Below are 26,545 nucleotides of genomic sequence, written 5' to 3'. Positions count from 1 at the left end.
CTGTTTGTATGTGTTGTAATAACGTAATTTATTATCTAGATCAGGGCAGTTTGGAGAATAAAAAGTGGTGTCATTGCTAATTATGCTGAGACTACGGGTATTAAAACTCTTGCTGCCCTGGACAACCTAGGACATACAGTCACCCTATTTACAGGGAACTGCAATGGAATTAGACTGGTACATGAAGAAAAGTTAGGAAAGAAGATGATAATTTTAACTATGATGAGACAGTCAATAGAGAAAGAGATAGACAAATATGACAGTTAACTCAGAAAAATGAACATAAAAAGTTGGTCATGGATTGAATGTGAAAAAGGATAGAAGGTTAAGAAATCTACCAGGCATCTGTCTTGTAAAACTGAATGAGTGCTGGAGACGTTTACTGAGATGGGAAATGTTGGATAAGTTTTAGAGAGAAGGTGATAGTTTTAGATATGTTCATGTTGAGCTGAAGATAACCATTAGGCACTGACAAAGAGCTGGTATCAGGATTTACACAAGCTGGTCCTTCACATAAGCAGCTGCCATCTGAGGTGGTAGCTGGCCTGCAGTGACGGTGTGGGCCGCGGAGCAGTAGCCATCACCCACGTATCTCTAGTACACTCATGGTTCTAGAAATATCAAGCACTCACTGTATTCCCCACTCATCCTGATTGTGTGGCTCAAAGACCAGAAATGTAGTCTAATTCTGGATTTTTATCCTGATTTATCTGGAGAAATGCCTTAAGAACTTCTCCTCCCAAGCAAGATGTTTGGAGATGTCTAGTGTGAAGCGTGGTTAAAAAAAAATTTTACAAGCTGCCCTTTTGGGATCTGACAGTCCTGATAAATTAAGAGGCAATGTGCTTGATGATCAAAAGTGGTAAGATCTGATGTTGATGGATGGTGCATTTTGCCTTGGATACAATCAACTCTGCCATAAAACCAGTAAAGATTATTACTGTTTCTCAGGGAAGAAGTAATTTAAGATTCAATATGGGAAGTAAAATAAAATTTGAATACTACAGGCTAAAAAATAATTGTGTGTGTGTGTGTGTGTGTGTGTGTGTTAGGTGGAACTTCACTTTTCATTTTATACACAAAAGCCCCTGTAGAAGCGACTCCATTGTCTTGTTTTTATCACTTATTCTAGGTAAATGTGGCTCTCGAATCTTTCAATTTCAGTCCATTTTGGATTTTGAAATGAAAGATGAACAGAACTCAAGTACACATGTGTAGGTTAGACACTGGGAGGGTGATGTGAAATATATCAAGAATATTATATGTACTTTCTTACAAAAGATATTCAGCTTTGTTTTGTTTATTGTTTATCTTTCGTTTTTGGGTGACCCAATTTTCTTCAGACCTGACCTCTGCACTGATGGAGTATTCAAAACTTGAAAGAAACTATACAAATATTATGAATGTGCATGCCCATGTGTGGATCTTTGAGTTGCAAGAACCTTTTATGTAGGGCAAACATTAGTATTCCTCATGTTTAAAAAAAATGGAAAAAAAAGGTGATATGATTGTAACTTGTTGAAGTTCTGAAATTAACTAGGCAAAGGACAATTCGAAGGGCAATTGTCCCTGTCTTTTGTATGAAACACAGCTTTGAGATCAGAGGTGTTGGTTGAGAGTGTTTCCAAAACCCAAGTGTGGATCTTGTTCACGTGTGTTTAGCAAATCTGAATGACTGAACTTGGGCATTGCAAGAGCTCCCTTGGTCCCCTCCCCATAACCCACTGGGATGCACATAATACAGCTGTACTCACCTTGAGGTTGAAATAGGTGTAGAGCTGATGAGTTGGAGAAAAAGTCCCCAGCATTCCAGAATTAGATTTATCTCTTGTCGCTTTGCTTAAAGTATGCAGGTGTTTGAGGGACTTTGAGAATCATAATACTATTGCTTCATTTCATATTAATAACAGAAAAACTTTTTATTATAACAATTTATAATATTACCTTGCTCTAAACTACTAGAAATATTTGCCATAATCTCATTCCTTTTTCATGGGAAAAATGTGTAGGATTATTTATTAATACTTCTAAGCTTCTCAAACAAAAAAATTCCCAATTTGTTCAACTCTGATTCATGTTTCATAGATCTGAAAAACTGTAGGGCTGACTCAAAGCTATTTTTAAATGTCCATATCTTCAACAATGACATTTATGAAAAATGAGCATCTGTTGTAAAATCTGCAACATGAAGATAACTTCCAAGGTTCTTTCCAGCTCCACAGAAATTCTATCAATATTTTAATTCATGGGATCTGACAGTCCTACGGTTTTACTTTATAAAACTATTAAATACCTGAAATATTAAGAAGTAAACTTCTCTTTCTCTCTTTTATTTTTTAATTTTTATTTTTTTGCTGTTATCATTGGATGCTAGAAATAAAGTATTTTTGTTTCCTTAGTCTTGCAAAGTGGAAAGTTTTAAAATAAAGAAGTCAGGCTGGACACAGTGGCTCACACCTGTAATCCCAGCATTTTGGAAGGCCAAGGCAGGCGGATCACTTGAGGTCAGGAGTTCGAGACCAGCCTGGCCAACATGGTGAAACTCCACCTCCACTAAAAATACAAAAATTAATCGGCATGGTAGTGCACACCTGTGATCCCAGCTACTCGGGAGGCTGAAGCAGGAGAATCTCTTGAACCCAGGATGCAGAGGTTACAGTGAGCTGAGATCATGCCACTACACTTCAGCCTGGGCAACAGAGCAGGACTCCATCTCTAAATAAATAAAATAAAAAAGTAAATGCCTTGAAAAGAAGAATCCTAAATGATCTAGTCTTGGAAATTATAATTGGTTAATTAAAATTGGAAGGTGCTGTGTTTGGTCACTTGTCCTTGTAGAGACACAGCCAATGAAGCAGATGAAAAAAAAATTCTCTGGCCTCATACTAATGGTATTTCATTCATAAAAAGAAACTGTGCCCTGAGATTTAATTGAGTGGTTCCAGGGCCATCCCAGCAGAAAATCAGCTGGTTGGGCTTCTATATAAACATGATGACATGTTGAGGGCGGTGTTTACTTTTTTCTAATTAAAGCAAATTAGAAATTCCATTATATTTCTGCAGTGATTTCTGACAGCAGCATGCCCTGGGAAATACTCATGGTACTTCTCGAGTAAGGCTTTCTTCCATGCCACATTCATTTATTCCCTTCAGTTTTTAAACTCATCCCATGCTCTAAGTATTGAAGCCGGCTCTGAGACCTTGGTTTTTCAGGATCGTTTAAAAACAAGACTGCAGGACCCAGCGGAATTCAGACCAACGATTTGTGATGACGTTTGATGTTTTCAGCCTTGGTAGTGGTTCTCTCGAGACAGACACTCTGTTTTCTTTCCCTTCTTCAGTTCTGTCAACTTTCATAATATTGAGGCAAAACCTCCAGTTGGGTACCCAGTTTAGCAACGAGTAATCTTTTGCAGGGACCCACACTATTAACAGAAACAATTAAGAAGCCAATGAAAATACATCAACTGCACAGCAAAAGCAGGTACTTGTCATGCATGGTGAAAGGCTATTATTGAGCTTTAATTTGTCGCAGAGCTGTAAAACCTATAAGGGCTTTGTTTTTCATTAATGATACTCTTTTTTTTTTTTTTTTTTTTTTTTTTTTTTTTTTTTTGAGACAGAGTCTTGCTCTGTTGCCCAGGCTGGAGTGCAGTGACGCGATCTTGGCTCACTGCCAGCTCTGCCTCCTGGGTTCACGCCATTCTCCTGCCTCAGCCTCCCAAGCAGCTGGGACTACAGGTGCCCACCACTGCGCCCAGCTAATTTTTTGTATTTTTAGTAGAGACGGGGTTTCACTGTGCTAGCCAGGATGGTCTCGATCTCCTGACCTCGTGATCCACCCGCCTCGGCCTCCCAAAGTGCTGGGATTACAGGCGTGAGCCACCACACCCGGCCAATGATACTCCTATTCTATATTTTAAAACCATCATGCAGAGGCCAGAGGTGTGTGAGTTTTGATTTTTTTTAAATAATGCTCATTGTACATTTATGTAATAGCTGTTAAGAAGTTCTCAAAATTCAATGCCACGGCACACGAAAATTCTGTTTAATGAGCTGCACATTTAAGAAAAAAAAAATAGGAAGCTCACTAAAATGTTGTTCATTTCCAAATTCATAGTCACATTTTATTGTCTTAACCTTTTCTTTAACTTATAATTTCAAGGCTAAATTTTAAATGCCAGAAAACTTCTTACAAGGAAACTTATACTCAGGGGATCTCCAACTCACTGCCAATAAGAAGAGTTCACATAAAGACACAGGAGTTCAGATAAAGTTACACAAGGTTTAGAAAAGTATTTAAATTTTTCCATGTTCCTCTAAACTGAAACTGGACTCTGGGTCTTGATGAGCTAATATCTAAAGACAATGTCAAGTTTACAAAAGAGGATGTCTTTTGTAAATGAGACTTCTAGAGGCAGAAAATGAAGAATTTGACACATTCTGAAGCCTTCTAAACTAAAAGGAAAGAACAGGTCTGTGACTGTAGCAAGAACTGGGTTGTTCTGGAAACCTTGATATATTAAGAAAGTGGAAGTCAGGTGTTTACCTGATATGTGTTATTATCAATATCTCCAAGAAAATTCAAAGTGCAAATCATATATTAAAATCAAAACTTGAATGTAAACTCTAGGTATAGGTATAAGGGATTTTCAAAGGCCTTCTCTCTTTTTCTTCTAACTGCTTGATTGTAGCTCAGCTGATGCATTGGAAAAACGGAATAGGAAGTGAATTCATCTCCTGAATTGTAACAGGAGACGAAATTTTGCTCAATTAGATTTGTAATTGTTGTAACCTTTAGCAGTTCTTGTGAAGATAATGGCAGGGAAAAAGACTGAATGGAATTTTTCAGACTTTATTTTCTTCATTGTGCTCAAGTATGTCTTGTGTGTCCAAAGATAATCAAGAATTGGCTGTAAATAAAATTCAGTCTCAAGGAAAGATATCCCTCTCCTCTCCCAGGTTCCCAGACCACCTGTTCATGCAGTCATGGAATTTCTCCTTTACTAAAATGAGCTTTATATAGTCAAACATCTCATAAAACGGGAGAGGGGCCTGTGAAATAACAAGAGAGAGTATTTAAAGGGTCTGACTTACAGAAATGCGCCCAGATGAGTTTGGCCAATTGGGGTCAGTTAAGCCTCCCCTGACACCAGCCATTAGTAATATTTTCCATGCACTAAGTAAAACAATGGAAATTCATCACATCTGGTTGAGCCTCCAATACCTATGCAGCTTGTAATGGTTTTTGCAATCTTGATATGAAACAGCACCGTGGCATTCAACGATAGATTGTTAGTGAGCAAAGAAGGCACACTTGTTCCAAAACAATGAAGAGTTGCTTATTACCATTTCCCTTAGATGCCTCCCTCTGGTTCATGTTGCTAGAGCATTTCATCTTGATCCAAAGAGAATTTGGGGTTATTTTCCTCCCCTACCTCTTCCCCTATCTTTAGAGCAATCAGCAGTAAACCTCTAGAAAAAGAAAAAAATCATTCTGTATTTCTTCTGGGGCACCACGCTTTCTTATTGAAAAGTTTTGGTTGGCTGGATAAGTTTCTTTGAAGGTAAGAAAAAGAGCTTCAAAAGATTGATGAATTCAAGAACTATTTGCCACCTTAGAGATCTTGTTCTTACCTTACCTTTTCTTTAAGTACTTGAGATTTAGAAAAAGGACATCGAGCATACCTGAATTGTCCTTAAGCCATGTACTTGATGTTAATACTGAAGAATGATGTTTTAAAATCCCAACGTATCCACCATTGTTCTTTGAGTAGAATCAATAAATAAGTTCCTTATATGTTACAGAAACAATAGCTCAAAGAGGCAGGGTCTATGTCTATCTTGTTCACCATTTCCAACATTCATCAAGCTACGAGGAGACACTCAATGCATGTTTGTTAAATGCCTGACTGTTACCTAAGTTTTCTTCTCTGAAAACAACTATATTTGTAGGTTGTAGTGTTAAGGCACTCAATATCGCATTGCCAATGTGAAGGATATAGGACTAGGCGTCAAAAGTCCTATTGCTAGTTCTAAATTTTTAGTAATTACAGTAATAATAATAAACATTTATTAAGAGCTTACAATTATCATGCATTAACTCATTTTTTACCCATAATGTTGTAAAGCAGGTATTCATACTATCAACTAAGTGTTTGGAAAGCAGAAATTGAGGCATGGAGAAGTTAATCATTTTGCTGTAAATCACAGAGCTAGTAAGTGGTGAAGTCAAGATTTTAACCCAGAGCTTTTTTTCTAAATATAATGTTTTGCAAGTAAAATAGTTGTGTTTTGCTAAACCAATCACTTTGCACTTTAGTGGCTACCTTTATGAGATTACCATAATCTTACCTACCTCAGAAGAACAGTACAGATGGGGGCTTCAAACTGAATATTTATGGGTACATTTTCCAATATAAATATGTATGAGATAGTTTACTGTTTCCAGGACGCTTACATTACCATCAGATGTCACAGGACTTGGGGGCCAAGATAGAAACGATTGAGATCTCCCTTTTACCATCGTTCAAATTCACATTGTTCTGGGGACAAATGATATTCTTCAATAAAACTGAGGAATCTTTGTGGCATAAATTCTTGGAGCAAAGTAACATACATAAAATGTTTCTGTTTGTAAAAAAAAAAAAAAGACAACCTCTCATATGTTAAGTTTTTATTTTTAGTTTCCATCTAGACCAGTACTTTTCCATTTCCTTCTTAGGAAGATTTTCTTAATGCACTTACACATTCACGCACCCCTGCACACACTCACATGTACACACATGTACATTCACACGCACAGATTCTCATGCGTACTCACCCGGAGGCATATATACACACATGTCCCTGTGACAGGGGGACAATGTGCCTGATTGCTTGTTGGTGGCAGATGGCAATAGAACATGGTATTTCTGAAGACACGCCCAAGGTTTCCAGGTGGTCAGGGAAAATTCCATAGTTTTATCTTCTGAGGTCTTTGAGTTAAGGAGGGGAATTTTTATTTTGTTTCCTTTTAGGAACAGATAAAGAGAATAATACAATTTCAGGGATTGACATCAATTAATCCTTAAGTCTGATGTATTTGGGAATTATTAAAATGATGGTATTTAAGGACACTACTGATGTTCTTGTCACACTTGTATTGGTGAACTTTTACTCAATTTCACTATGAATTATTGAGATGTTGTGATACCAGTTTGAAAATATGTGTGTGTGTATGCATGCATGCGTGTCCTAATCCTCTTTGACTTCTTCAAATGGTGGACAAGTAGTCCATCATTGAGATTGTCTCCTAACCTACAGAAAATATTAAATTAGCTCTATATCAAACATTAAGCATACAAGCAGGGCAAACTGATCCCAGAAAATCCTTTGTGACATGGATTTTAAAATTGCACTTACCTTGGCCAGGTGGGGTGGCTCACACTTGTAATCCCAGCACTTCGGGAGGTCAAAGCAGGTGGATCACTTGGGGCCAGGAGTTTGAGACCAACCTGGACAATGCGGTGAAACACTCTCTACTAAAAATACAAAAAAAAAATAAAAATAAAAATAACCGGGCATGGTGGCATGCACCTGTATTCCCAGCTATTTGAGAGGCTGAGGCAGGAGAATCGCTTGGGCCCAGGAGGCAGAGGTTGCAATGAATGCAGATTGTGCCACAGCAGTCCATGCTGGGCAACAGAGTGAGATTCTATCTCCAAAAACAACAACGACAACAAAAACCCACTCACCTTATGTATAGTTACAATGCCTTATTTTTTTCTCCCTGAAATTAGCAAGCAGAAATAGGATTTCCTTCTCCATTTGGGCAACAGCCTTTCAAAGGTCCACGGCGTTCATCTTTTGTGTTGATTTTTCTTCTTTCTCAGTGCCTACCCACTTTTCCTGGGATAGGTGATTTTCTTCTTCTCCAGGACTGGCTGTCATATAGCATGGGAAGATTTACTAACTGGCATCTAAGGAAAAGACAGCAATGTGTATTAAAATAAGTCAATATAAATGAGTTGTCTATGTACATAAATGAGTTGAACATAATCTTCACAGTTGAATAATGACATAATTCCCTTTCCTTGATTGACAAATCAAAAATTCAGGACTGTAGACTTTTTCCCCAGCTCAATTTGATCAATCAATACTTAAGGCCCCACAGTGCCAAAATCAGCATCTGTGAGTGTGCGTGTGTACACATGTGTAGCAGTTGTGTGGTGTGAGTAGGGTGGATATTAATAATTCATATTTTAAGTGGGTGCCCTTTCATTCTGGTTGCCTTTCAAGGCCTTTTTTTGTTTGTTTTTCGAAGACTTATTTTAATACACATTGCCATCCTAGCCTTTGACGCCAGTTAGTAAATCCTCCCAGGACTTACCTTTAACATCAGTTTTCTCAGCTTCTATCAATAATATCCTCACATAAAGGCTTGTTTAAGATTCAAATTGTGGCCGGGCACGGTGGCTCACGCCTGTAATCCCAGCACTTTGGGAAGCCGAGGCGGGCGGATCACAAGGTCAGGAGTTTGACACCAGCCTGGCCAATATGGTGAAACCCCGTCTCTACTAAAATTACAAAAATTAGCCGGGTGTGGTGACGCATGCCCATAGTCCCAGCAACTCCGGAGGCTGAGGCAGGAGAATCGCTTGACTCTGGGAGGCATAGGTTGTAGTGAGCCAAGATCTCATCACTGCATTCCAGCCTGGGTGACAGAGCGAGACTCCATCTCAATAAAAAAAAAAAAAAAAAAAAAAAAAAGATTAAATGGTGTATCTTGGCGTTTGGAGGACCAGGAGTAGCACAGAGAGGCTGTGAGCGCCAGGGCTGGGAATCAGGAGCTCATGCCCTACTCTGCATATCCCTATGAGTATTTGCAAGTGCCACAGCCATTCCAGTCCTCAATAAAATCAGGACACGGGAAAACAAGTCCTGACGATTATTTCTAGTTTTAACAATCTGTGAATCTAAGCTTTAAAGCAGTATATTCAGAATGTGAGATATTTCGTTCTCCTTAAACTTGACTGTTATCTATAGATAAGGCAGGTTGAAATCTATGAGAAGTAGGTGTGCCCACACACCGGTAAATACTGAGTCTGATGAGATAGGCTAATTAAGCATGTAGACAGAAAAAAGTCACCTTGAGTGTGGTCAGATTTTTAAAAATATACAAAATTTAGCCACTTCATGGTCTTGTTTAGTCACTGATTTAGTTACTGTGTTTTTTGTACTACCTAGTACAAGAAAGAAGTTTCTGGGTAAGCTCAAGACATTTGGAAAAATAAGCTAAATAAATACATATTTAAATTAAAACTAAAATTAAAATAAGTTAATAAGAAAAAAATTTGGAAAAATAAATTAGATTTTCCCCTCCAAATATTTATTAAGCATCAATTAAGTGAGTTTCTAAAATGTGAGAATTCTTTGTGAAAGGAATCTGTGAACACTTGAATGATAGTGCATTATAATAATGCATGAGCACCTGAGGATGTAGTGATGCAAGAGGGAAATGACAGTTGCCTACAACAGTGGAAGGAAGGGGCAAAGAAAGATTCTAAGCAAGTGCCATACAAACTAAACACACCTTCTTCAGAGAAGGGAGATACCATTGTGGCCTGGAATGGGCAGAATTTGGTCTAGATCTGGATGATTTGAGGATAATTTTTTTTATGTGGGAAGAAAAGAGAGATGGAATATGAAGGGGGAATGGCATGAACAATGGTATAGAAAAGGATTTGCAGGATTGAACGGTCCAAGGACAAGAGCAATGGATGATAATGTTGGAAAGGTATATTGAATGGGACACCTAGGGAGATGTGAATGGTAAGCTTATCCTATGGGCCCTGCAGCACTGTCCAAGTTTTGGGGTGTAGAAGAGTGACACTGTGATTCAGAAAATCAAGAGACCGGAGACTAATGAGTGCAGCATAGTCCAGATGTGGTAATAATTAAGTAAGCTGCTGTCATATCCATGGACATGGAAAGGAAAAGAGTTATGTGAGCATATTTTGAAATCAGATATACATATAGTATATCATTTCAAGCCATCAAAACATATCACAATTTTGCCTTAAGTTTCCAAATACATCTTTCTTCTTTGATCTCTCCTCCCTTCTAAAAAGATCTGATTGCACAAAAGTAAGGTAAATAGAGAAAAAAGTAAGTGCAGATATCACAAGCTGAAATTAAGAGCCAGAGAATTTCAGTTCTCTGAAACTGAGTCCTCATGAGGAACCTAGGTCAGTTCAAGTGCAGATTAAGACAAATGGGTGGGAACCTCTGTGTCCAAGAACAGGAATCAAAAGCAAGTCAATAAGGCGGGGAACAGCTATCTTTGGTTTATTTTTAACTCTTCTGCCCTGCCTCTTTTGTACATACGCATTGTCTTTCTTAAAGTGGAATTACTTTGCTCTTGCCTCAGAAAGCTCTAGAAAATCAACGAGTTTCTGCTAAGTTGGTAGACTAGAGGGCCATATCTCACATATCTCACACTGCGTTCTGGTTTAAGCTATCCTCAAAAGATCAGGATTTCACATTATAAAAGGATCCTGAACTAATTGTTCTCTGAGTTAGCTCTAACTCAACTGATTTGAATCCCAAAGTAAAGAGAGTCTATAAATCTCAATCCCAATTTCAAAGCGATCAGGAAAGATGAGTCCAGCCTCAGTGGTGCATGGATACCCTCAGAAGCAGGGTGACAAAAGTGTGGATTTTGAGCATCCAAAATGTTTGGCCCTTAGTCATGGCTAATAAAATATTCTCTAAGTACTGATTTTTAAAAATTTAACTTTTGTAAAGAGCGTTTTATGAGTGATGCTGTATTAGTATCTATTGCTGCATAACTGATTGTTCCAATATTTAGATGCTTAAAACAACCAATGTTTATTCTCTGTTTCTCTGTATCAGATATTTGGGCATGGCCTTACTGGGTACCTCTGGCTCAGGATTTCTCTTGAGGTGGCAAACAATGTGTTAGAAGAGGTTGTATTCATCTCAAAGCTTGACTAGTGGATGATCCACTTCCCAACTTGCTCATATGGCCCAGGTCCTTACTAGCTATTGGCTGGAGATATATGGGACCCGCCAGGGGCCACTCACAACGTAGACGGTTGCTTGCTTTATCGAGAGCAGGGGTTCGAGAGAGAGAGAGAGAGTGACACCTACACTGAAGTTACAGTCTTTTTATTACCTAACCTCAGAAGAAACATACCATTGCTTTTGCCACATTCAGTTCAGTAGAAGTGAGTCATTATTAACAGGTCCAGCCTATACTCAAGTGAAGGGGATTTCATGTGGGCTTGAGTATCAGGAAGGTGGGATCACTGGGAGTCATTTCAGAGACTGCCTACCACTGATGTGATAGTGTTGTTGTGGCAGAAATCCTCTGCGCTCCTGCTACCCCAATGGTGGCCCACGGACTAGCAGCATAAGACCACCTGAAAGCTTGATAGAAATGTAGCATCTCAGGTCCAATCCCACCCAGGCCAGCTGAATCAGAATCTGCATTTAACGAAGTGCAGAGATTCTTCATGTGCATACCAACGTTTGAGAAGCTCTAGGCTATAGGAGCTTCACATAATGAATCTTAGAGGAAACTACTTTTAAACTGACACCCACGCACCGGAGTCTCTATCTTGGAGCAGATGGTGATAAGCTGATGAGATTCTGCTTTCTATGCTTTTCGAAAACACAGGCTTGGGCAGGTAATCCATGGTCTTAAAATGCACACACAGTCATAGTTTAATGGCTTAATGATGAAGCCTGAACTTTTGTTGGCCATCAGACGTTAACAATGACCACATGGACGTCTCCGATTCCTGCATAGCATTTATAGGGAAAACCAGATCTTTGAACTTATGAAAAACCCCTAACCCATCATCCAAGCACCTTTCATTCCTAGAGATTATCAGAGTTTTCATTACAGGTTAAATTCTTTGTAACTTTTTCATGTGGAAACTATCCCGTTACCTCCTGTTAGTTCTCCTGCTGAGTGCAAATGGAGTGTATACTCTACTTCCTACAGCTGTTTTGGATTTTGTTACATTTTCCAGGTTTTGGAAAAAAAAATGTGCTGACAGAATGTGGCTTCATCTACAACTCTCAACTGATTTAAGAGTATAAACAGAAATACGTTTCCTGATTGTATGTACCAATGAAATAATAATATTATCCAAAGATCCACTAGCCATTTTATTTTTAGAAACTGGGCATTAATTAAAGAGAAACAGAAAAATATGCTGGGGAAAGGTCATTATGAGATAAAAACAGCAAATATGGCTAGACAAACCAAAAAAAAGACACATTTTTGGTTAGCACTATTTTCAATGGAAGATAGTTGCTTTTTTTTTTTTTTTTTTTTTTGAGATGGAGTTTCGCTCTTTCTTGCCTAGGCTGGAGTGCAGTGGTGCAATCTCGACTCACTACAACCTCTGCTTCCCGGGTTCAAGCCATTCTCCTGTCTCAGCCTCCCGAGTAGCTGGGATTACAGGCACCCGCCACCACGCCCGGCTAATTTTTTGTATTTTTAGTAGAGACGAGGTTTCACCATGTTGGCCAGGCTGGTCTTGAACTCCTGACCTCAGGTGATCTGTCTGCCTTGGCCTCCCAAAGTGCTGGGATTACAGACGTAAGCCACCGCGCCTGGCCAATAGTTGCTTTTTAAATGGAAATACAAAAAACAAAACAAACAAACAAAAAAACTTTCCATTCGTATCTGGGCAGAAAGTCAGAGTCAAATAGATATAATTGGAAAAGTTCACTAAATGATGGACTTATGTTACATTTCCCCCCAACTGATCTTTTTTGTTTTATTTTACATAATGGAGTAAAATCCTCTTAAATAAATATATGTGAAAGCAGAATGCTCCAGTCACATTTTATCGTAACAAGATGAAATAAATAAAAACTTAAATCTGAGGCACTAAGAGGTAAACAACTTTTGCTTGGGCTACACAATGACACTTAGCCCGTCTGTTAATAGTATGGAGAGCACATCTTCCCTTTTTGTTTTCAGGGATGAGATTGTAAGTAATAAAATTATGAGTAATTTTTGGGCTATCCCAACTGGTAAAAATCCTCAAGGTGTGTTTTATCAACTCAAGTAGATGGAGTGCTTCATGGTCCAGAATAAAGGGGCTGGAAGATGAAATATGTTGGGATGTTAGAGGCAAGGGGCTGCTGGGGAGCTCATGAAGTTAGAATCACGTTGGGACCTATTTATTGAGAAAAGGCAGGTGAGACAGGGCTAAGGGATTGCTGGGGAGATTGATCCTGGCAATGGCAGCTGGGCAGTCCCAAGTCCAGGTTCCAAAGGACAAAAAAGCGAAATTAAGATCCAGCGAGTCACACCAGAAAGTCCACTCTGGATGACAGAGCACATGTGGTGGGCAGTCTAGGTGTGTTGTAGGTGGTGTTGTGGGAACTCTGACTTTAAGGATTTTATCCCATTTAGGGGGACAAATCCAGGTCACATAATAGGATGCCAGCTATGAAATCCAGGGGTTGGAATAGGGCCTTCACTCACAAGGATGAATATGGATGTTGGTTTGCTTAGCACTGACCCAAGGCAAAAGCTCAGTACCATGCCCTAAAATAGAAAAAAATGCAAGGGATGCTGTGAGTTGGAGAGAGGAAAGAACTTCCAAAGAGACTCAGGTCATCTGTTTGACCTCCTGGATAGAAGTTTGGTGGATAAAGGAGACTTAGGTAGGGAGTGGGGAGTTGGAACACAATGTAGGAGTCTAGATTTAGTCTCTGGGCCACGAGATTTGGGGGGTGAGAACACTGAATTGTTTTTAATCTCCTCCTTCACCACCCTGGAGAAGTTGGTAAAGCAATTGTAGGGGCTGGGATGCCATGTGAGTCCATCTGGATCTATCCAGACCGGGAGACGCAGCATGAAAAAAATGAAGATGGTGCTGATATCATCTTGTTTCACTCTGGTCACTTTCCTTCCTCTAGAAAGTTGCTGCTGGGTCAGGGTGATTAGCTGGGGACATGCTTACAGGTTTCTGTTGTTTTACTTTATGTGGTTTCTTATGAGCAAGAGGGAAAGTGCTGATCTTGTAGCTGTATAATCAAGAAGACGCCCTTATTAGTTCCCATTCTGGTAAATAGGAGCAGTATCTAATTTCCTTTGGAAGCAAGGCAGTAGAGGAGAAAGGGTATACCACCATGAAAAGCAATCTTGCCTGGAACCAATGTGTTTGAGTATTGAACTTTGGGGTCACACAGAGTTTTTCCCAGCAATGATATTCGAATACATAATTACTCTGCTCTTCATGTGGTATTGGTAGTGCAAAAAACAAGTGTGTACTTTGTATTTATTTTCCAGATTTCCCATTTATTGTTCCCCAGGCAGAATGACGGTGCAAGTTTTATTCCACCACATTGAAAGATAGCTGCTCTTGGCTTCAGGAAGCTTTTTCCTTTCCTTTTATTTCTTTTCAATCCTCCCTTTCTTTGTTTGGTGACTGGGTGCCCCTCCATGTGTCATCTTCTTTCAATAGCACAGCTGCCATCAGGAATCATAGCTAAAATACTTAACAACCAATGCATCTCAGGTATGGAACAACTGGAATGGACATCGACCGTAATCTGGAGCAGAAAACAAGGGGCCCTCTGCTCTGCCCAAAGGTTAACAGTTTAATTGTGGGATTGTGGTGGGTTCAAGAGGCTGCAGAAGATATGGTAAGGGGATTCAGGGTAGCAGCTAGTTTACCAAGTGGCATAGAAATATTTACATACTGAGAAATATTTACTATACTGAGATGCTCATATCAGTGCATACTGGCTCATTATCAAGGCTGGTATTTGTTTCTAGAATGTGGTGATGGGACCAGTATACTTGAAGCTACAGAGAGACCCTGATGACTAACTGATACAGTCTCCTTATCTCTCACGTTTGTTAATTCTATAAATACTTATTGAGCATCCACTATATGTTGGACACTTATCAAGGTACTGGTAAGATACTGGTGAATACGACAAAAAGAAATTCCTGCTTATCTTCTAGTAGGGGAGATAGACAACAAATAAAAAGGGAAAAAAGAATGTATGATGTGATTTCAGGTTGTGATAAGTGCTGAGGAAAAACAAAGCACAGTAGGCCAGTGGAGAGAAGAAGGCTTGAGAAAGGGTATTGGATTAGGCGTCAGGGAAGACTTTTCTGAGGAACTGACACTTGAGCAAAGACCTGAATGAATAGAGGGAACAGGCCATCAACTATGTGGGGAAGGAGTCCCAGGCAGATGCGACATTATGTGCGAAAGTCCTCAAGGTGGGAAGGACTGTGGCATGTTACATGAGCAGAAAGGAAGTACAGCAGGAGCTGAGAGATGGAGGGGAGAGTGTTAGGAGAGGATAGAAAGTAGGTAGTGGCCCAGTGCACCTAGGCCACGGGAAGGAGTTGGGATTTTAATCTGAACATGATAGAGCGCCACTGGATACGTATGATCTGAATTATATTTGAAGAAGAGCACTTCAGCTGATGTGCTGAGAAGGTACTTGTGGAGGCATCAGTAGAAACATGGAGTCCAGTTAGTTTGTTTTTTGTTTTTGAGATCAGACAAGGGGTAATTAGGCCTAAAGTTTCCGGGGCTCAGAAAATCTACATGGCTGGTTCCAAGTCACACTGTTGAAGTTTGGTCCCAATTTTCCAGATGTCATAATGCAATCAGTGCTGGCCGTCTGAAAGTTTAGGGAACATGGCCTCTTGCCAAGAATGTGTTACTTGCCCAAACCTCACCTCTTCTCTCCCCATCCTGTTGTAATCTTTGAACTAGGAAAATTCTAACATTGGATAGTTGATAACAAAATTGAAAGACTGTGTAAATACTCTTGAGTTAACAAGGTAAGGGATAAGCCTAATTTTCTTACCACTGGGCTCAAAGGCAATACCTTTGTCTGTTTTTAAGAAAACTGAGAACCAGAGCGGGTGCGGTGGCTCACACCTATAATCCCAGCACTTTGGGAGGCCGAGGTGGATGGATAACTTGAGGTTAGGAGTTCGAGAGCAGCCTGGCCAACATGGCAAAACCCTGTCTCTACTAAAAATACAAAAATTAGCCAGGCGTGGTGGCGCACGCCTGTAGTCCTAGCTACTTGGAAGGCTGAGGTGGGAGAATCCCTTGAACCGGGGAGGCAGAAGCTGCAGTAAGCTGAGATTGTACCACTGCACTCCAGCCTGGGCGACAGAGCAAGGCTCTGTCTCGAAAACAAACAAACAAAAAACAAAACTGGAAATCACTGATGAGTAAATTTTAAAGCAAAATGCAGATAGAGCCATGGGGAAAAAGAAAATAATAAGGATGAGGCAAGAAACAGAAACTGGAGATAAGGCAGTTCTTCTAAAAGGCACCTAGATCAGATGGGAAAATGCCGGCTCCTGCTTTCATGCAGGTTGCAATTAGGTTCCAATAGCCGTTTCTCCCTGAGGTCCATCTTCCCACAGTCCAGGGTCCTGCAGTTATCACAATGTTTTGAATTGTGAAATCTCTCTCTCTGTCTCACTACTCTGCCTTTCATCTCTGAATGACTAATACCGTATGCAATGCGTAACATTTTAGGGACACTTTGCAATCATAGCACACAATGGCTACCCGTGGACCACATCTCTTTTTCAGGTTTGTTGGGCCTACAAAGAGTTTTTGGAAATTTGAATAAGCTGCTGTATTAGTTTTCTACTGTTGTGTAGCCAATTACCACATACTCAGCAGCTTAAAACAATGTACATTTATTATCTCATCATTTCCACGGCTCAAGAGTCCAGGCACGGCTTAGCCGAGTCTGCTCAGGGTCTTACCCGGCTGCAATCCAAGAGGCTGGCCAGGCTGCATTTTCATCTGGAGGCGCCAGGGGAAAGAAGCCACTTCTTTTTTTCTTTTTCTTTTTTCTTTTTTTTATTTTTTGAGACAGAGTCTCACTCTGTCGCCCAGGCTGGAGTGTAGTGGTGTGATCTCGGCTCACTGCAACCTCTGCCTCCTGGGTTCACGAAATTCTCCTGCCTCAGCCTCCTGAGTAGCTGGGACTACAGATGCGTGCCACCACGCCCAGCTAATTTTTTGTATTTTTAGTAGAGACAGGGTTTCACCATGTTGGCCAGGATGGTCTCGATCTCTTGACCTTGTGATCCTCCCAACTCGGCCTCCCAAAGTGCTGGGTTTATAGACATGAGCCACCGCGCTCGGCCAGAAGTAGCCACTTCTAACCTCAGTCAGGTTGTGGATGAAATTCACTTTGTGCAGCTATCAGTTGTATGATTGAAGATTCTAACATTTTGCTAGCTGGAAGCTGCTCAAGGGCCCCAGAGGCACAGTTGCTTGTCCTGTGGGCTTTTCTGCCATGGCTGCTTACTTCGTCTCACTTCGGGGAGGGACAAGTTTCTCCTTTAAGGGCACTCACCTGATTGAGTCAGGCTCATCCACCATCATTCTTTGCTTTTTGATTAACTCTGAATCAACTGACTTGGAATCTTAATTACATCCAGAAAGAGACTTTTCCTCTTGGTCATATTCTCTTGGCTAGAAGCAAGTCACAAGTTCAGCCTACAGCCAAGGAAGGGGGTCACACAACGTATCAGGGATTATGGGAGCTTCTGTTGGGTCTGCACACCACAGTTGACTACATATACAAATTAGCAAAGTGCACAGAATTTAGTTTTTCAGTTTCTTTTTTCTTTTTCTTTTCTTTTTTTTTTTTTTTTGAGACAAAGTCTAGCTCTGTCATCCAGGCTGGAGTGCAGTGGCACAATCTTGGCTCACTGCAATCTCTGCCTCGTGGGTTTAAACGATTCTCCTGCCTCAGCCTCCTGAGTAGCCGGGACTACAGGTGCCCACCACCACACTGGCTAATTTTTTGTATTTTTAGTAGAGACAGGGTTTCATCATGTTGGGCGGGCTGGTCTCAAACTCCTGACCTCGTGATCCGCCTGCCTCAGCCTCCCAAAGTAATGGGATTACAGGCGTGAGCCACCGCGTCAGGCCTTTCAGTTTCATTTGAAAAAAAAAAAAAAAAAGCATCAGAGTGGACACTGGGGTCATATTCTTACCTGGCATCAGCCCGCAGGAGTGGGCTATTGAGAACCCCCTTTGGTTAGACATGCTCCCTGAGTTTCTATTATTCCCCTCTCTGATTTTGTCTAATTGTTTATTCATTTGTGTCAACTGCTTCACTCTGCCATTTATGGTTACAAGTCCCATAGTAAACATTTGCTAGAATTATGTAATGACAATTATTTTGCTTGTGTTTTTGTTGCTTTTGCATATGTTTAACAGAAGTCTCCTTCAGAGCCTAAAGGAATGTTGGAGATTATTTAATTCACCTATTTTACAGAGAAAACTGAAGCTCCCAAAAGTGACTTTGCCAGGTTCATACAAGTTGTTAAAACCCCAAACTCAAGATTCTTCCAATTCAAGCCCTGCAGCATTTCTTTGAGAATGAAAGCAAAGAAGAATTGGCCAACTCATGTCCCAGGAGACAATCTGGAAATATTTTTCTGTAAATCCATACCTCCCGTCTCAAAGAAAACTTAGCATTTTTCGAGTGTTAGAAATCACCATGAACATTGTGCATCATTAGGCCCATGGAGAGCTTTTGCTTCTTCTGCAGAGGCTTTAGTGCAGTTGAAGATTTACCAGCATGTGCCAATGAGCTGTCACCGTGTCTTTATTCAAAAGGTCTCTGTCTACCAACGGCATACTGAGAAATGTACACCTTTTGGTGTGTGCTCAGTAATTGAACCTGCACTTCTCATGGAGTTCTAGAGCCAGGAAACACATGTTCAAATTCCAGCTCTGTCATTTGCTATGTGACTGGCCTTGGACAAGTTATTAAATTCTCTGTGCCTCAGTTTTCTCATTTGCAGAATGGGTATTAGAATAAAATTTTAAAATAATATGACATGAGTTAATAAATGTAAAGCACTTAGAATGGTGCCTGGCTCAATAACATATATCTATTAATATTAATTATTATTATTATTACTTTCACTCGTGTTCCTACATAGATGCTTGTGGTTGAGACGTGTTACCTAGATCTTGAATTTGCATTCTCACTGGGTGCAATATCATTCCCAATAGGGAAAAAAATTTGTTTATTGGGAAACAAAAAAATCTTATTCTTTTAATGTATGAAACATAAACATAAAATATATAAACAGAAATACTGTATAGTTATATTACAATTTCATAGGAGGATTGATTCGTTAAAAAAATGCCTAAGTAGGCTTGTTGGAAGAGTGAAAATGGGGGAAAAAAGGGTTGAGAAACACTGTTTTGGAAGAACAAGAGAAGACAGGCCAGGCATGGTGGCTCACACCTGTAATCCCAGCACTTTGGGAGCTGAGGCTGTCAGATTGCTTGAGGCCTGGAGTTCAAGACCAGCCTGGCCAACGTGGTGAAACCCCATCTCTACTAAAATTACAAAAATTAGCTGGGTGTGGTGGCATACGCCTGTGATCCCAGCTACTTGGGAGGCTGTGGCACAAGAATGGCTTGAATCCAGGAGGCCGAGGTTGCAGAGAGCCGAGATCACACTACCACACTCCAGCCTGGGTGACACAGCAAGACTCTGTCTTAAAAAAAAAAAAAAAAAAAAAAAAAAAAGGAAGGGCAAGAGAAGACAGGTCAAACATAATAAAGGATTTCAAGATGTGATGGCAGAGCAGGAAACCAAGCACGGAGCCCTTCTGATTTCCAGATCCTTCCTGTGTGACTGTCCAGCATGCACACTGATGAAGGCAGCCCTGATGACGGGCAGTCTGTGGTGTCTCTGATGACTCTTCTGGGGGTATCATAGGACAACTCAGGATGTCTCCTTTCTTAGTAACCTCCCTCATCATTAGGACTGTTGCCCATAGTGTGGAAGGAAGGTAGAACCACCTTTTGCCGAGTGTAGCTTATTTTTCCTAGATTAGAAACAAACTGCTAATACCTGGGTAAAAAATGAAAGAGTTAGTGAAACTCAGTGAGTGTTTCAGTGGTTTTGTCGCCTCCCTGCCAACCCAAGGTTTTGTCCTTTTGTGTATAATTTGGTCTCCATTCTATGCTCTCCCAAAACACGAAAGTTCTTTTATTTTACTTATTTATTTATTTATTTATTTTGAGATAGAGTTTTGCTCTTGTTGCCCAGGCTGGAGTGCAATGGCACGATCTCAGCTCACTGCAACCTCCACCTCCGGGGTTCAAGCAATTCTCCCGCCTCAGGCTCCCAACTAGCTGGGATTATAGGCATTCACTACCACGCCCAGCTAATTTTTTTGTATTTTTGATAGAGACGGGGTTTCTCCATGTTGGTTAGGCTGGTCTTGAACTCCCGACCTCAGATAGTGTGCCCGCTTCGGCCTCCCAAAGTGCTGGGATTATAGGTGTGAGCCACCACGCCTGGCCGCGAGTTCTTTTATTTGACAAATTTTATTTCTGATAATTTGAGATGAAAGCAAGTAGAGAGAAAAAAAAAGATTTCTTGATAAAAATGAAGCCTTCGGCTTCCTCCATATCTGACCCTCGTTCAGAGTTTCTGGTGCTGTTTAACTCTGGAGATTTGTAAGAGGAAATGACCTAAGTTTACTACAGGGCTTACGCAGAGGTCCTGCTCGGCACTGCCCAGGAGCACCGATTGCTAACTCTGTCCTTCCCTCTGATGCCAGGTCCCAAAAATAGCCCAGTGGGAACAACACAGCAGCCTCTCCCTCACGACCTGCAAATCAAAGCCCTGATTAGGTCAAAGGATGGGAAATGTGGCTATATCGCTGCTCAGAGGCTCTTCAATGCCAAGGGTGTAGAAGCTTCCTGTTCCTTCAGATGTTGGGACAGAGCCGCTGGGCAGGCTTCACTCAGGAGACCTTGCTCCATCTCTTTTGAGTCCTTGAATCTGCTGGGGAGAAGCAGTTTTCCCGTGGAAGCCTTTGAGTCCCTAAGATTCTGGAAGTCCAGGGAAGAGCACTGTTCAATTTGTAATTGCAGACATCTGACCCAAGAAAGGCTGGCCTTGCTGGAGATGCCTCACTCCCTAGGAAAATCAATTTTGGTTTATTTCATGAAAGAAATAAGACCACTGAAGATTTTTCCTTCTTTCTCATTTCTGGTGGGCACACTTGAAAATGGCAGCTAGTATCATTGTAATGTCACCTTACAGCTTATATCAAAAGCGTATAAAAGTCTTTGCCCCATAACTAAAAGGTTCCTTTGGGGTGTGGGGAGGTATTGAGGCGAAGTGACAGAGCAGAATAAGGAGGGGTATAAAAATCCTCTATGTCTTAGTCCGTTTGGGCTGTTACAGCAAACATATCATAACAAAGAGGCTTATACACAACAGAAATTTATTTCTCGTAGTTTTGGAGGCTGGGAAGTCCAGATCAAGGCACCAGCAGACTCAATATCTAGTGAGGGCCTACTTGCTCATACATGACTGATATGGTTAGGCTTTGTGTCCTCACCCAAATCTCATCTTGAATTGCAATCTCCAGGTGTCAAGGGAGGGACCTGGTAGGAGGTGATGGGATCATGAGGGCAGTTCTCCCCATGTGGTTCTCATGATAGTGAGTGAGTTCTCACAATAGCTGATGGTTTTATAAGGCAGTTTTCCCTGCTCTTACTCACTATTCTTTTTCCTGCCATCATGTGAAGAAGGTTCTTGCTTCCTCTTCACCTTCTGCCATGATTGTAAGTTTCCTGAGGTCTTCTCAGCCATGTGGAACTGTCAGTCAATTTTCTTTATAAAAAAACCCAGTCTTGGGCAGTTCTTTATAGCAGTGTGAAAATGAACTAATACAATGACTCTCTTCTCATTGTACCCTCACATGGCAGAAGAGGTGAGGGTCTTTTGGGGGTCTCTTTTATCCCATTCCTGAGGGCTCTGCCCCCTTGACCTAATCACCTTTCTAAAATTGGCCTCCTAATTGCATCACCCTGGGCTTTAGGATTTCAGCATATGAATTTGGGGGAATGCAAACATTTAGACCATAGCACATTATAACAAGGATTAATAAATGATGCCCCAATCCTCCCCCACCCCCCACACCTGTGTTTGTAAATATAATTGCACTGGGATTTTCTTTTCCATGCTTATTCATTTGTGTATTTTCCATGGCAGCTTTCATAATACAAAGGCAGAGCTGAGGAGTCCTGGTAGGGATCACGTGTCCCACAAAGCCTAAAATATCTGGCTCTTTACAGAAAAAGCCTACTGATCCCTGCTTTATAATAATGGTCATACATTTAGTGTTTCCTATGCTGCGTACATTATATAGCTTTTCTCATTCAGGTCTCACAACAATAGTTCAAAGTGGATACTGTTCTCTCCACTTTACAGATGGGGAAGGATAGGAAAAGCTTGTTCAAGGTCACGCACATGGTAAATGATAAGGCTGGGTGTGAATCTATAGCTGTCTGATATTATGATTTTTTTTTTTTTTCTAGCACACTGCATTGCCTCACAGCTAAATTCCCATTGGATTGTTGGTCTGAATCACCGAATGAAAAATCAAATGTCTTCAGGGACCCGGCAGGATCCCGAAGGACGCCGCTCTAAGCCAGAGGGAGTGGTGTGTGTTGTGGCTGAAGTGGAAAATACAAGCCCAGTTTAAAGGCATTCAAACATGAATTGTTTTTTTTAAAGCCATGCGAGCCAAGCAAAACATGTCAGCAGTTCTTATTAGGCTAACAGGTTGCTGGTTTGTGACCCTTGGACCGATCCTCGATCAGGTTGGGCAAGGGAAACGATGATATGCTGAGAATGGAAACCAGACCGCCCATTGGTCTCCCCCTCCGGCCCCGGTTCGCTTCTTTGGGAACATCTTAGATGGCTGCATGGAGAAACATGGACCTTTGGCCTGTTTTTTCCTCCGAGCTCTGCCACCTAGTCTTGGTATGATTTCAAGCAAATAAACTAACCTCTATGAGCTTCCGATTTTTCATCCTTTAAAACTGAGATTTACTTATCTCACATTTATTGGTCCATGGTGTGCGTCAGGAGCTGCACTGGTCTTGGCTTATCTCAGGAAATGGCAACTCCATACTTCCACTTGCTCAGAGAAAAACCTTTAGTGTGCTCCTTGATTCTTCTCTTGTTATTACACCTATGACCAATCTGTCAGCACAACCTGCTGTCTCTGTATGCAGTAAGCATCCGGAATCTGAACAATTCTCATTTCGATCACTAATGAAACCGTGCCCCAAAGAGTTAAAAAAAAATGACTAGCAAATATTCTTGAGTTTGCAGGATGGCAGAGAAGGAAAAGAAAAACAACTTGCCGAAAGGCTGAAACTCCTTCTGCTTGCAAGATGTCAAAACTGACTAAAATTGGCTAAAACCAATTTGGCCAGCTAGAGTCTGCACACAGAACCAGCTTGTTGACATCACAACCCAAATTTCCACTGCATGTTTTATACTAATTCCACCCTCAAATTTACACATACAATCTATGGGGTAGCATGAAGAAGTGCATGTGCTAGAAGACTTTCCAGACCTCCCCTTTGCTTCTACCCATCATAGATGAATCCCAGAATCCACTTTGTAAACCTTTTGTAATAAAATGACTGCCGTAAAACCAGCATGAGGAGACAGATTTGAGCTAAACTCCTGTCTCCTTGAAAAGCTCAATGAAAAGCTTTTCTTTTCTCAAAAACCCAATGTCATATTTTTGGTTTCTAGTGCATCGGGCAGCAAGTCCTTGGACTCTGTAACACTAACACCTAAGCTCCAGCCTCCATGGTAGCTGACGTGGATTACGGCAATAGCCTCCTTACGTGGTCTCCCAGGTCCTTGAGTTTGTTCTCAACCCAGCAGCCATAGAGACCCTGTTAAATAAGTGAGACCATGACATTCTTCATGCTTTCTCCTTTCACAGAAAAAAAAAAAGTTTTTACGATGACCTTCAAGGTGCCAATGATCTGCCTCCTCTCCTGCAACCTTTTTCCCTGCTTTTGCGATCTCATCTCTGGTTCTCTGACCTGCGCACTCCTCTCTAGCCAGTGCCCCTCTACCTCTTCATCAAGCACACTAGGCAAGCTCCTACCTCACAGCCTTCAGGCCTGTTTCTTCTGCGTGGAAAACTCTTCATCTAGATAGCCGCAGGGCAACTTCTTCATTGCTTTACTGCATCTTCTAAGTGAGGTCCTCCCTAACCATATAATTCAAATTGCATGCCCCCTATTTACTCCTCTTTCCTTTGTTATCTTCCTTCCTAGCACTAATCATTACCACATAGCATATGATTTATTTATTTATATTGTTTATTGTCTGTTTTCCACAATAGCAGCCAAAGAATTGTGCTCACTGCTGTATCCACAGCACCTTATAAGGTGCCCCATCTACAGTGCATGTCCAATACTTTGAAGTTCCTTTTCTTCTTTCCTTTCTCTTTCTCATCAGAAATAAATTTTCCCCACCACACTATTTTATTTACTCTATTAGAATTGAATTAAAATTATTTTAAGAACCTCGGCTGGGTGCGGTGGCTCACACCTGTAATCCCAGCACTTTGGGAGACCAAGGCGGGTGTATCACCTGAGGTCAGAAGGTCAGGAATTTGAGACCAGCCTGGGCAACATGGCAAAACTCTGTCTCTACTAACAATACAAAATTAGCCAGGTGTGGTGGCATGTGTCTGTAATCCCAGCTACCTTGGGAGGCTGAGGCAGGAGAATCGCTTGAACCTGGGAGGCAGAAATTGCAGTTAGCTGAGATTGTGCCAATGCGCTCCAGCTTGGGCGACAGAGGGAGGCTGTCTCAAAAAATCTTTTAATTTCAAAGATCTGTGGCCAGTGATAGGCAGCTAACTTCGAAACATATGCCAGTGATTGCGGCAGTGGAGTCCCCAGACCAGCATCACATCCATGGTCACCAGGGGACTTGTGAGAAATGCAAATTCTTGCTGGGTGTGATGGCTCATGCCTGTAATCCCAGCACTTTGGGAGGCCGAGATGGGCGGATCACAAGGTCAGGAGATCGAGACCATCCTGGCTAACACGGTGAAACCCCATCTCTACTAAAAATACAAAAAAATTAGCTGGGCATAGTGGCGGGTGCCTGTAGCCCCAGCTACTGGGGAGGCTGAGGCAGGAGAATGGCATGAACCTGGGAGGCGGAGCTTGCAGTAAGCCGAGATCACACCACTGCACTCCAGCCTGGGCGACTGAGCGAGACTCCATCTCAAAAAAAAAAAAAATGCAAATTCTTGGGCCTCACCTAAAAGCCACTGAATCAGACATACTGGGGAAGAGTCCAGCAATGTTTCAACAAGCCCACCAAGTGATTCTGATACAAGTTAAAATTTAAGAACCATTTCATTGTTTGGGTTTGTTTATAAAAGCAGTCCTAGGTCAAAGAATGACTAGGTAAAATGAGGTAATGAAAGACAGCTGGGGAATGGGATTAAGCACACCTGTATTCAATACCCACCTCCGCTCTTGGGTGATCTTGGATGCATCACTTCTCAGCCTTGAAACTTGGGTTCCTTAGCTCCAGGGGTACAGAACAAAATGATCTCTAAGACCCTGACCCATCTGAACCTCTGGTGAGTCTATTTTTGAACTTGCTTCTTTCGTTGTGTTCTAGGACTATCTCCCAACACTTACATCTCAATACCCCCTTCCCTCTTTGCTTTGTGTTCCTCAATACGAAAGACCTGTGGTTGCTATCTGGATGTCTCCCATCTCCAAACATGTTTCCATTGGAAAAAAAACAGTACACAATATGTGTTTGCTTTACTCACTTATATATTATATATGTGTGCTGCTATATAAACATACGCAATATGTATTCAAAATGGAAATTCAAGCTCAGATAATAAAACAGCGATTCTAACTTGGGTTTACCCCATTGAACACCACTTTTCTGAACTCAAGACAGGCAACTCTCCCTAACTCTCTCCTAAACACTGACCCATTTTCCAGAAAAATACTCATTTGCTTTGAGAGCTAGGCATACTTTCTAAAAACAACTGATTAAATAAATTCCGGGAACATCATCCTCCTTGTATTGGGCACTTATTACATGTCAGACACTAAGCTCAATGCTTCTTACGTACATGAATCTTATTTATTATTTACAGGAATACTGTGCAGTAGGTATAATTGTCCCATTTTGCAGATTGGAAAACTGAGGCACAGCTAGGTTATATAACCTGCTCTTATTTGCTTAGCAGAACATAGGTAGAGCTAGCACAATGGTAGAACAACAAGAAATTTTTGCTACAACCTAATGAAGGCATTTCTAAGGATATTTTCCATTAAAGAGTAGCTCTTTAGCAAAATTGAATAGTATTAATTTCTAATCGTAGAATTTCACTGAGATTTTTGGCAAGGAGTTCTATCCTATTGCCATTCAATATATAAACCTGAATTGTTTCTATTCTGCATAGAGACAGGGCCTAGGATTCTGAGGTTAGGGGCATGATTTCTTAAATGGGGTCTGGCCTGTCTCATGACACCGCCCTGCTTCTCTGGGATCTGGTAGTGGTAGGAGCAGAGAATTTTCAACTTGCGGTCAGACCCAGAACTTCAGGACTGACATGGTTAATTAGAACTACTATGGTAGCTGGAAAGGAAGAGATATA

General features: G+C 41.0%; 1 long non-coding RNA gene across 1 annotated transcript in view; it reads left to right on the top strand.

Moving 5' to 3' along the window:
- The window catches only part of LOC109026811 (uncharacterized), a 313,107-nt gene extending 289,260 nt beyond the window's left edge, over positions 1–23,847 (top strand). Inside the window, exon 5 of the long non-coding RNA XR_010133646.1 lies at positions 22,407–23,847. This is a non-coding gene — a long non-coding RNA (uncharacterized lncRNA). The remainder of the gene's footprint in view (positions 1–22,406) is intronic.
- Positions 23,848–26,545: the final 2,698 nt, after the last annotated feature.

The sequence above is a fragment of the Gorilla gorilla genome, chromosome 4 (assembly GCF_029281585.2).
Source record: "Gorilla gorilla gorilla isolate KB3781 chromosome 4, NHGRI_mGorGor1-v2.1_pri, whole genome shotgun sequence".
Classification (NCBI taxonomy): Eukaryota; Metazoa; Chordata; class Mammalia; order Primates; family Hominidae; genus Gorilla; species Gorilla gorilla.
The sequence above is the reverse complement of the archived record's forward strand: the minus strand, read 5'-3'. Positions and strand labels throughout refer to the sequence as shown.